The sequence below is a fragment of the Mus caroli genome, chromosome 15 (assembly GCF_900094665.2).
Source record: "Mus caroli chromosome 15, CAROLI_EIJ_v1.1, whole genome shotgun sequence".
Classification (NCBI taxonomy): domain Eukaryota; kingdom Metazoa; phylum Chordata; class Mammalia; order Rodentia; family Muridae; genus Mus; species Mus caroli.
The window spans coordinates 66,966,394-66,975,149 of NC_034584.1; the positions used below are offsets into that span (position 1 = coordinate 66,966,394).

At 45.2% G+C, this 8,756-nt stretch overlaps 1 protein-coding gene across 14 annotated transcripts in view; it reads right to left on the reverse strand.

Moving 5' to 3' along the window:
* Positions 1–7,729, reverse strand: part of Ptk2 (protein tyrosine kinase 2) — a 201,117-nt gene extending 193,388 nt beyond the window's left edge. For 11 of the 14 annotated variants that reach the window (XM_029470119.1, XM_029470116.1, XM_021183063.2 and 8 more), the window contains exon 1: positions 7,547–7,681. The gene's annotated coding sequence lies outside the window, so the exon portion shown is untranslated. Of the gene's footprint in view, positions 1–7,546 lie in introns of all 14 variants that reach the window. The other 3 variants (XM_029470118.1, XM_029470117.1, XM_021183064.2) reach the window with 1 other exon arrangement.
* Between the last annotated feature and the right edge of the window lie 1,027 nt (positions 7,730–8,756).

Genomic DNA, 8,756 nt, shown 5'->3' on the forward strand with positions numbered 1-8,756 from the left:
GAAAGAAAGAAAGAAAGAAAGAAAGAAAGAAAGAAAGAAAGAAAGAAAGAAAGAAAGAAAGAAAGAAAGAAGAGAGGACAGGAACCAATTGAAACTATAGGCCACAGCGGACCGCAAATGCATAAAAAGATGTACAGCCTCATTATTACCAGGAAACGACTATTTGAAGCCTCAGAGCAGTAACACTACAGAAACCCACCAAGGGTGCAGAAGAGAGATCAGCCAGGAGCAGAAAAGAGATCAGGGAAGAATGGCCAGTGGGAGAAAGGAACTTAAGCACAGAACCACTAACTCAAAGTTATTGAAAAGCTCTCTGGAACAGGCATTCTGAGAATATTAACAGGGGACATTGGCTACTACTGACTGTAAATTATAACTCAACTTCACTGAATCAATTTAGACAGAAAAAGGCTGTTCCAGATGTGTTTCTCTTGCTATCTCACTTCTGTTATTTTTGCTTTCACAGTTGATGAGAGAGACAAACAGGCATTTCATATCTCACTCATTGCTTGAATTTGGGATTGCATGACCATTAGCTCTGCTCCTTCTCTACCTCTGCAACTACCTTGATATTCTAAAAAGTCACTTAGAACAAAGTCCTCTAGTCTGATAGACTCCCTCCAGACAGATGGTCTTTTATCGTTATTCTCCAAGTACCAATACACTGACAAAGACCCCTGCCACACATCTTTTCCCAACCACCACCACAGTGCGTGAGGAAGCTCTGAATCACTTAAGAATACTGAAGAATAATAGAGCCCTTGCCACTGAGCTTGCAACAGTCCCTTCAACAGATGCACTTCATTCTACATAGGGCATACAGATAAAAGGCGAGTAACTTATTTTCATCTATGCAGGTTCTTTACCTTTCATTTAGCCTTTTATCTAAAAAGAGGTGACATGTGGCCAAAAGGCCAAAGAAAACGTACTAAACCAAGTGTGCCTGCAACCTCAGCACAGAGAATGGGAAGATAGGTGACATAGGAGAAGAGAGGAGGAGAAGGAGGAAGATAAGTGAAAAGAGAGGACAAAGGAAGAGGAAGGGTGGATGGATGATTTATATGAATTCAAAGCTAAACTTAAAATCAATTTATACAATACTGCTTCATTAGTCACCCAAAGGCTTGGCAATCACCCTGACTTAGTAAATGCCAGCCAAGCTTTTGGACCAAAACAAAACCACCAGGGAATTTAAAACTTTGTCTTAAGCACCAACATGTACATTCTATCCTATTTGCCAAAAGCTACACACCCAGGAACCACACAACCTGTTCTTTCAATGCAAATTGTTCATTTAAATTCCAAACCAAGACCAAAAGACTTAAGTGGTCTCGGCATAAAACATGGTAAATTAAAACGTAGTTAAGGTGTTCTCAAGATTCTGGGAAATACTAAAAACAGCCACGACTGAGAAAAATGAGAGCAAACTCACTGGCATATCTCAACTCAAAACCAACATTTCAAACTGCTCTAAAAGTGTAGTTCACAACCTTATTATCCATCTGAGCTCCCAGACAGCAAGCTCAAGCATTATTCACAGTCTGACAAGATTCTAGGTGAAGGCAATGTTTCCTGCTGTCACCACTTGAAATCAATGGGAGACCTAGAAGAGGCTGGATGGAATGTGTACCTTTTGAGTTTCCTCTGCAAGGTACAGCAAGGCTAAGGGAGGCCCTGACAAAAAATGAGGAACAGATTCTGTACTCAAATGCTAGTTTCTCTTATCAGTGAGGACACTGTCACCTGTGGCTCAAAACACTGCACATGGATAGCATCCATGCAGTGAAAAACTGTGAGCAGGTCACAGCACACTTGTAACTGCCACTTTCCTGTACGTGGCTGTAGGATATGTCAAGCCCTTGAAAAAAAAATCCAGTTGATGAACACAGACTATCCTAGAGCTTCTGGCATCCCATATCCTTCTATTTTTTTCATCTTATTTTCTGAAGTGCTAGAGATTGAACCCAAGGCCTTGCACACTCTAGGAAAGTGATTTATTACTGACCTACACTCTCAGCATGGATCCTTTCTAAATCCCACTCATTTTGCCTCACTTTGAACAACTGCTTCCCTCAAACCTGAGTTGAATCCTAATATGTAAGACTAATTCCTATAAAAACCAATTTCTATGAAAAAAGAAACTCAAAACTGTCAAATGGCACAGAAGCATTTTTTTTCTGATCCCAGTAGCCTGAGTGACCCAATTCTACAATAATTAATACACCTAAGGTTCTTCCAGTCACTCATTCAAAAGGACTATGTGACAGAAACTGGGAATGCAGTGGGAAATAAAAGGGTACTTCTGTCCTCTTGGAAGACACTGAATCCTCTAATAACATAGAACACACAAAATTGTTCACAAAGATGATCATATGGCACTCTGGTCAAGTAAAAGCAGAAACTGTAAGTGCCTACAGTCACAATGGAGTCCAAGATACACAATGATAGGAATTGTAACAAAAACTGTGTCAAAAAGGAAACCACAGGGCTGTTGAGATGGCCCAGCGGTTAAGAGCACTGACTGCTCTTCCAGAGGTCCTGAGTTCAAATCCCAGCAACCACATGATGGCTCACAACCACCCATAATGAGATCTGAAGACAGCTACAGTGTACTTACATATAATAAATAAATAAATAAATCTTTAAAAAAAATTAAAAAAAGGAAACCCCAGACACAAACAACCCAAAGCAGAACTTCTGAGGTCCTTTTGACAAAAGGCTGGGTTTTGGTCCAGTGGCCTCAAATAATGGAATTGAGAATAAGTCTTTAAAACATGATGGAAAATCCAGATTCATAGAATGAATAAACACACATCAGAAATCTTTATACCAGTGGTTCTCAACCTATGGGTCATGATCATGGGAGGTCAAATATAAGATATGCTACATATCAAATATTTATGATTCATAACAGCAAAATTATAGCTATAAAGTAGCAAGAAAATAATTTTATGGGTAGGGGGTCACCACAACATGAGGAACTGTATTAAAGAGTTTTAACATTGAGAATGTTGGGAACCAGCTGGGCGTGGTGGCGCATGCCTTTAATCCCAGCACTTGGGAGGCAGAGGCAGGCAGATTTCTGAGTTCGAGGCCAGCCTGGTCTACAAAGTGAATTCCAGGACAGCCAGGGCTACAGAGAAACCCTGTCTCGAAAAACCAACCCCCCTTCCAAAAAAAGAATGTTGAGAACCATGGCTTTACAGGAACACAGTCTGTTAGAAATTATAATTTTCGCCGGGTGGTGGTGGCACATGCCTTTAATCACAACACTTGGGAGGTAGAGGCAGGCAGATTTCTGGCCAGCCTTGTCTACAGAGTGAGTTCCAGCCAGGGCTACACAGAGAAACCCTGTCTCGAAAGAAAGAAAGAAAGAAAGAAAGAAAGAAAGAAAGAAAGAAAGAAAGAAAGAAAGAAAGAAAGAAAGAAAGATAGATAGATAGATAGATAGATTGATTGATTTCTGGGAGTTACTACACAGGAAAACTCATGCCTTGCCTCTGAAAGAAACACAGTTTTTCTTTGCTTTCCATAAACTGTTCCCCTTATACACATTAATCCAAGAACAATCACTCACAGAAACCCTCAAGGCTGTGTCAGCTACTAAAACAAGTAAGCACCATCAAGCACTGCTCCACCCTTATAGATCTGTATTGAACTAATTCTTAACTGACTCCAAATAACCAACACTTTGATACACTCAATGGTTAGTCTATATTGTGCTGTCAGAAGCTCTGGTACTGAAAGTGCCAAGACAGAATCTACTTATCTAAACTTCCCAGGTACCATCACTCACATTCTGAAAACCAGTTAAGCTTTGTCCAGTCCCGCAGGCCCTGGGTGGCCATTTCCCCTCCAGAGCTACCAATATGGGCCAGGAGACCCCCCACAAGTTACTCTCAACTTCAACATCCAGGTCTTCTGTGTACACTAGGGATGTTAGAGCACCTGCAGGCCAACAGTTCTCATAGGAATAACATTGAAGCAAAATCCCCATCCAAGGCTGGGAAGGAGGGGAAAACTCTCCCAGGTTCTCCAAGGCAGTGACACACAGGGGCCCAGTGGTAAGATCACTCCCCTATTATAAGATGATTCCAGTCATTTTCTTTCCAGCAAGGGGAAATCTTCATCAGCAAGTTCCACATAGAACTACTTTAATTAATTTTAAGGCTGATAAGGAAACATCTTCATGTCCATAAACTCTGGTCAACACTAGTAATGCTCTCTTCCAGCTCCAGCAGCACACTCACACAAATTCTATTTCCCACTTCCAAGATTGCAGATTAGATACAACAGCACCCACTAAACTCCACTTAAACTGAAAGCTGAGTCATACAGAATTCTCCGAATTATATTTCCATACTAGAACCCAGTAAAGATAAAATCTTTAAGAATTATAGATAATAGGCTTTATAATCAGCAATACGATCTATCATAATTCCTAGAAATTAGTACCAGAAACTGAGATATATAAATTTCATTTCTTGTACGTGAGGCTGCTTTTCTTCCATAAGTCATAAACTTTTTGCCAAAATAATGTAGAGGAACAAAGCCAAAAAGGCTCAAATATCCACTATTAATACAGTGGTCAAACACACCTTCTCAGTGTAGTCTAGTGAAAGCGGTGAGTCTCAGGGGACCGGGAGGAGCCTGACAGCTGTACTCTTAAGGACCCTGGAATGTATCACTACCAACACACACACACACACAAAACACACACACACACACACAAAACACACACACACACACAAAACACGGCCATTAACTCTGCCAGCCTTTTAAATTTCTTCAACTTAAGTAATTCTAAAAGTATCAGGAAAAGATCCCAATAACAATTTATTGCTGATTATTTTAGGAATCTTAGTAGAGGAAATGATAATGAAAATATGTATTCTAAGTGGTAGACTCCAAGATTTAAAGCAAAGCCCACAGAAACCATAATTGTCTGATTATTTTGATCTTTGCAGTGCTAGGGCTCAAACGCAGAGCTTCATGAACACTTGCTACCACTGAGCCACACTCCCTATATGCTTCTCCAATTGTGGTGACTATCATCACCACCACTGCTGCTACCACCGCCAATGATGACCTCGATGATGATGACTACGACGTCCACCCCATGACCCCAAAGGGCTGGTAAGATAGCACCACAGGAAATAGCACTTGGCTGTAATAAGCCCAGCAACTTAAATTCAACCTCTGGTAGAAGGCAAGAAGCAACTCCACAAAGTTGCTCTGACCTCCACACTTGCACTGAGGCACACGCCAACTTGCACATATATCATACACATACACACACACAAATAATGAAAAAAAATTAACTTTTAATGTGACAGAATTTAAAACAAGAAGTGACCCAGGGGGCTGGTGAGATGGCTCAGTGGGTAAGAGCACCCGACTGCTCTTCCGAAGGTCCAGAGTTCAAATCCCAGCAACCACATGGTGGCTCACAACCATCNAAAAAAAAAAAAAAAAGAAGTGACCCAGGTAAAAATTCATCTAAACCGAAAATGTCTATTGCAAACTAAAAAGATGTGCACACTATATGAACATGTTGAGTCACATCTTTTGAAATTCATTTTTAATTATTTTCTCAAAATTAAGACATAAGGGGGGAGTCGACTCAAAATTTCTGTGAACAAAGTTCCTACTTCTCTTACTCAAATTAACATCCCAAGAAAGGGCAATGATGTCAAAACTAGTTTTATTGCGTTATACAGTGTAATATAAAATCCTTTCTTCCACACGCTCAATCATCTTTAAAGCAACTCGGGTTAACACTGTTGTCTTTATTTTCTGAGGGAAGGACCGTGCCACTGATCAAACTCCGAGCCTTTCACACTTAACACACACAGAGCTAACTGCCCAGCCTACAAATGTCTTTTAGATCTCCAAATTCCTATGGAGAAGAGTTATCTAACCAGCTCCAGAACAGGGTTTTGAGGACTGGGGGATTATGTAATTTCCAACAACAGGATTAGAGAGAGCTCCAAACTACTTCACATACCCCGCTTCCTCCGTGCTGCCTCCTCCCACCCTTCACAGCTACAGCTGGAACTCCACCCCCAACACTTCCTTGTTTAGTGGGCTGCCAGCCCCAAACACAGTAGGTCCCATCTACTCTAGGGAGCTTGCCAAAGCTGTCCTGGCCCAACACTATGGATTTTGAGCCAAAAGGACTTACCTATCCAGGCATCATCTCTGCGTAAGCCACACAGTCCTAAAAGCTGTGACTTGTGGGTCCCTCCCAAACAGAAGCCACCTTTGCCTGTAGATCACGATCACGTATAAGTTAGCTTAAATGACAATGTCCCTAACAAGATTCTTTCCAGGAAAATGTACTCTTGTAGCCTTTTAATAAGCTCAAGTGTCTTGAAAGGAGGCCAGGGATCGGCCCACTTACGACAGCCACAAATATAAAACAAGTAAATTCATAATGATACTGGGAATCATGTCTATGTCCCTTAAAGTTTCCTGTTAGGACTGGGGGCGTGGCTTTGTGGCCCAGCACGAACCCCGTGGGAAGCCCTGGTGTTTCATACCCAGGGGAAAAAAAAGTTCACGTTTAAATACTACACGAAACTCAACAGTATCACTGAGTGGAAATATTATCTATAATGTATCTCCACAAAAATTCGGAGAATGCTAATGTTAGATGAACTAGCTCTTTTTATGTCTGCATTCACAATACTTCTGTCCCAGGTCTCTGTTCAGAGACCTGTCTTTGAAAGGAGACTTTTCATTCCTCAGTTTATAAATTACACACACACACAGTGAGGCGCTGCTATTTCACTTCAAGTAGTAATAACCCATTACCACAACCATGATAAAGCTTCCATTCTAAGTAGAAATGCCAGCGCTGGTCAGAATTTAAAACGAACCCGCAAACTCTTGCAGTGCCTTCAGCTCCAACCTATTTCAACCAGTTCCCATAATCATTACAGTATTGCTATTATCTTGGTCCCACTGCCAAACACCCAGCTGCAGTCTAACTATGCAAGAATGAGACACTGTTGAAATGGCTTTCAAAAAGAGCAACTTTCTCCTCGGCGCATTTCTCCGCAAAAATAATAATAATAAATAAACCTTACAATTAAACGACACAAGTGCGCACACAGACACGATCGCTCCTCCGAGCGGTGCCACAAAAGCAGCCGGCGAGGACCGGCGGGGACAAGCAGCGCGCCGTGGCGGGGCTGGGTCGGGCCGGAGGGAACTTGGACAGCACAATGACTCCGGGGTTCGTGCGGTCGCACTGGAAGCCCCGCGCCGGCCACCCCGCCGCTGCTCGGCACTCCGCCTGCCACCTCTTTTGTTTTTCGGCTTTCGGGCCTCCCGGTCCCCGCCGCGCCCGCCCCGCCGTCCCGGACCCCGCGGCCTCTCGCGCCCCAGCCCCGCGGCCTCCTCAGCCCTCGGGGCCCGGCCTGACGAGGAGCGAGGCCGGGGCGCGGTGGGGGCCGTGTCCGCCGAAGCCCGCACCGCGGCCCGCGCCGCCCAACGCCCTGAGCCCGCGCCTCCACGGCCGCGGCCCGAACCCCGCACTCACCGGCCGCCGCTGGGCGCGCGAGGCTGAGGCAGATAGACGGCAGCGGGGCGGCGCCCGCACCGGCAGCCGTGCTCTCTCCCACGCGCACGCCGGGCGCACGGCGGTCCGGCCGGCGGCGGTAGCGGTGGCGGCGGGCTCGCGCCCTCGGGCCGTGCTGAGTCGGCGCGGGCCCGCGCGTGCGCCGTGGCTGGGGAGCGCGCGCCCACACCTCGCGGCGCGCAATGCCTCACCTCAGCGCAGAGCTCTACGCCTGCGCAGTGCGGACCGCGCCTGCGCAGAGCAGTCCGACGCGCCCGGCTCCTAGTAAAGTGTATCCCAGCTGTGCGGGCGTGGCGACGTCCGCGGATAGCTCTGTTCCGGGATGACGAGGTGGCCCCTGTGGCCGCCCCAGGGTCTGCGGACTAGGCCTGGGTCCCACACAGTCACAGGAGATCCTCAGCCGCACACACGCCGGCCCTGATCTTCTCCAGGCTTCACCGCTTCAATAGAGGTTCATGGGCTTTCTGTAGATGGGGAAACTGAGGCACAGAGAGTATTTTAATGGATCTCTGAAGACGGTCCGAAAGATCGTTTAGGAGTGCCTGGGGCCACTCACATTCCAGCCCCTTCCCGCAACCCCTGTAGATCTTAAGACTGGGGAAGCCTTTCGGGGACACTGGGTGGACAGGAGGGCCAGAACGGGAGAACCACTGTGCATGGCTGCTGGCTTAAGAGCCAGTTCCAGCGCGGAGCTTACCACGAAACGTGAGACTGGGGGGACACCTTCGCCTAAATCAAGCAGGTGGCCCTGTCCTTCCGAGCCATGCCTAGTTTCCCTGAGTTTGTTTTTGTGCGCAGGCACCCTACGGAGAGTCTTAAGCAGGAAGTGGTGACTGATTTGTGTTCTCTGGGGAAAAAAAGGAAAAAGGAAAAAAAATCACTGGCATCCTTGCGGTAGGAAATGAAACCAGAAGCGGGGAACTTTCATTTTTAATGGTGTCATTTTGATCTTCGACCACAAGCCAACTAGCAAGCAGGACCGGCAGTGAAAGGTGAACACGGAACCACCCACTACATACCTGGGAGCTGTAATTTACTCAGAGCAGAATCAGGTATAATAAAACGCTTTGGGTTGTCGAGATTTTGCCATATTTTAGTGTTCTTTTTTATTGTTTTTTTAATGAAGTGTATTAAACTTGGATTTGAACTAGTAGTGGTGGTTATGTTTGGG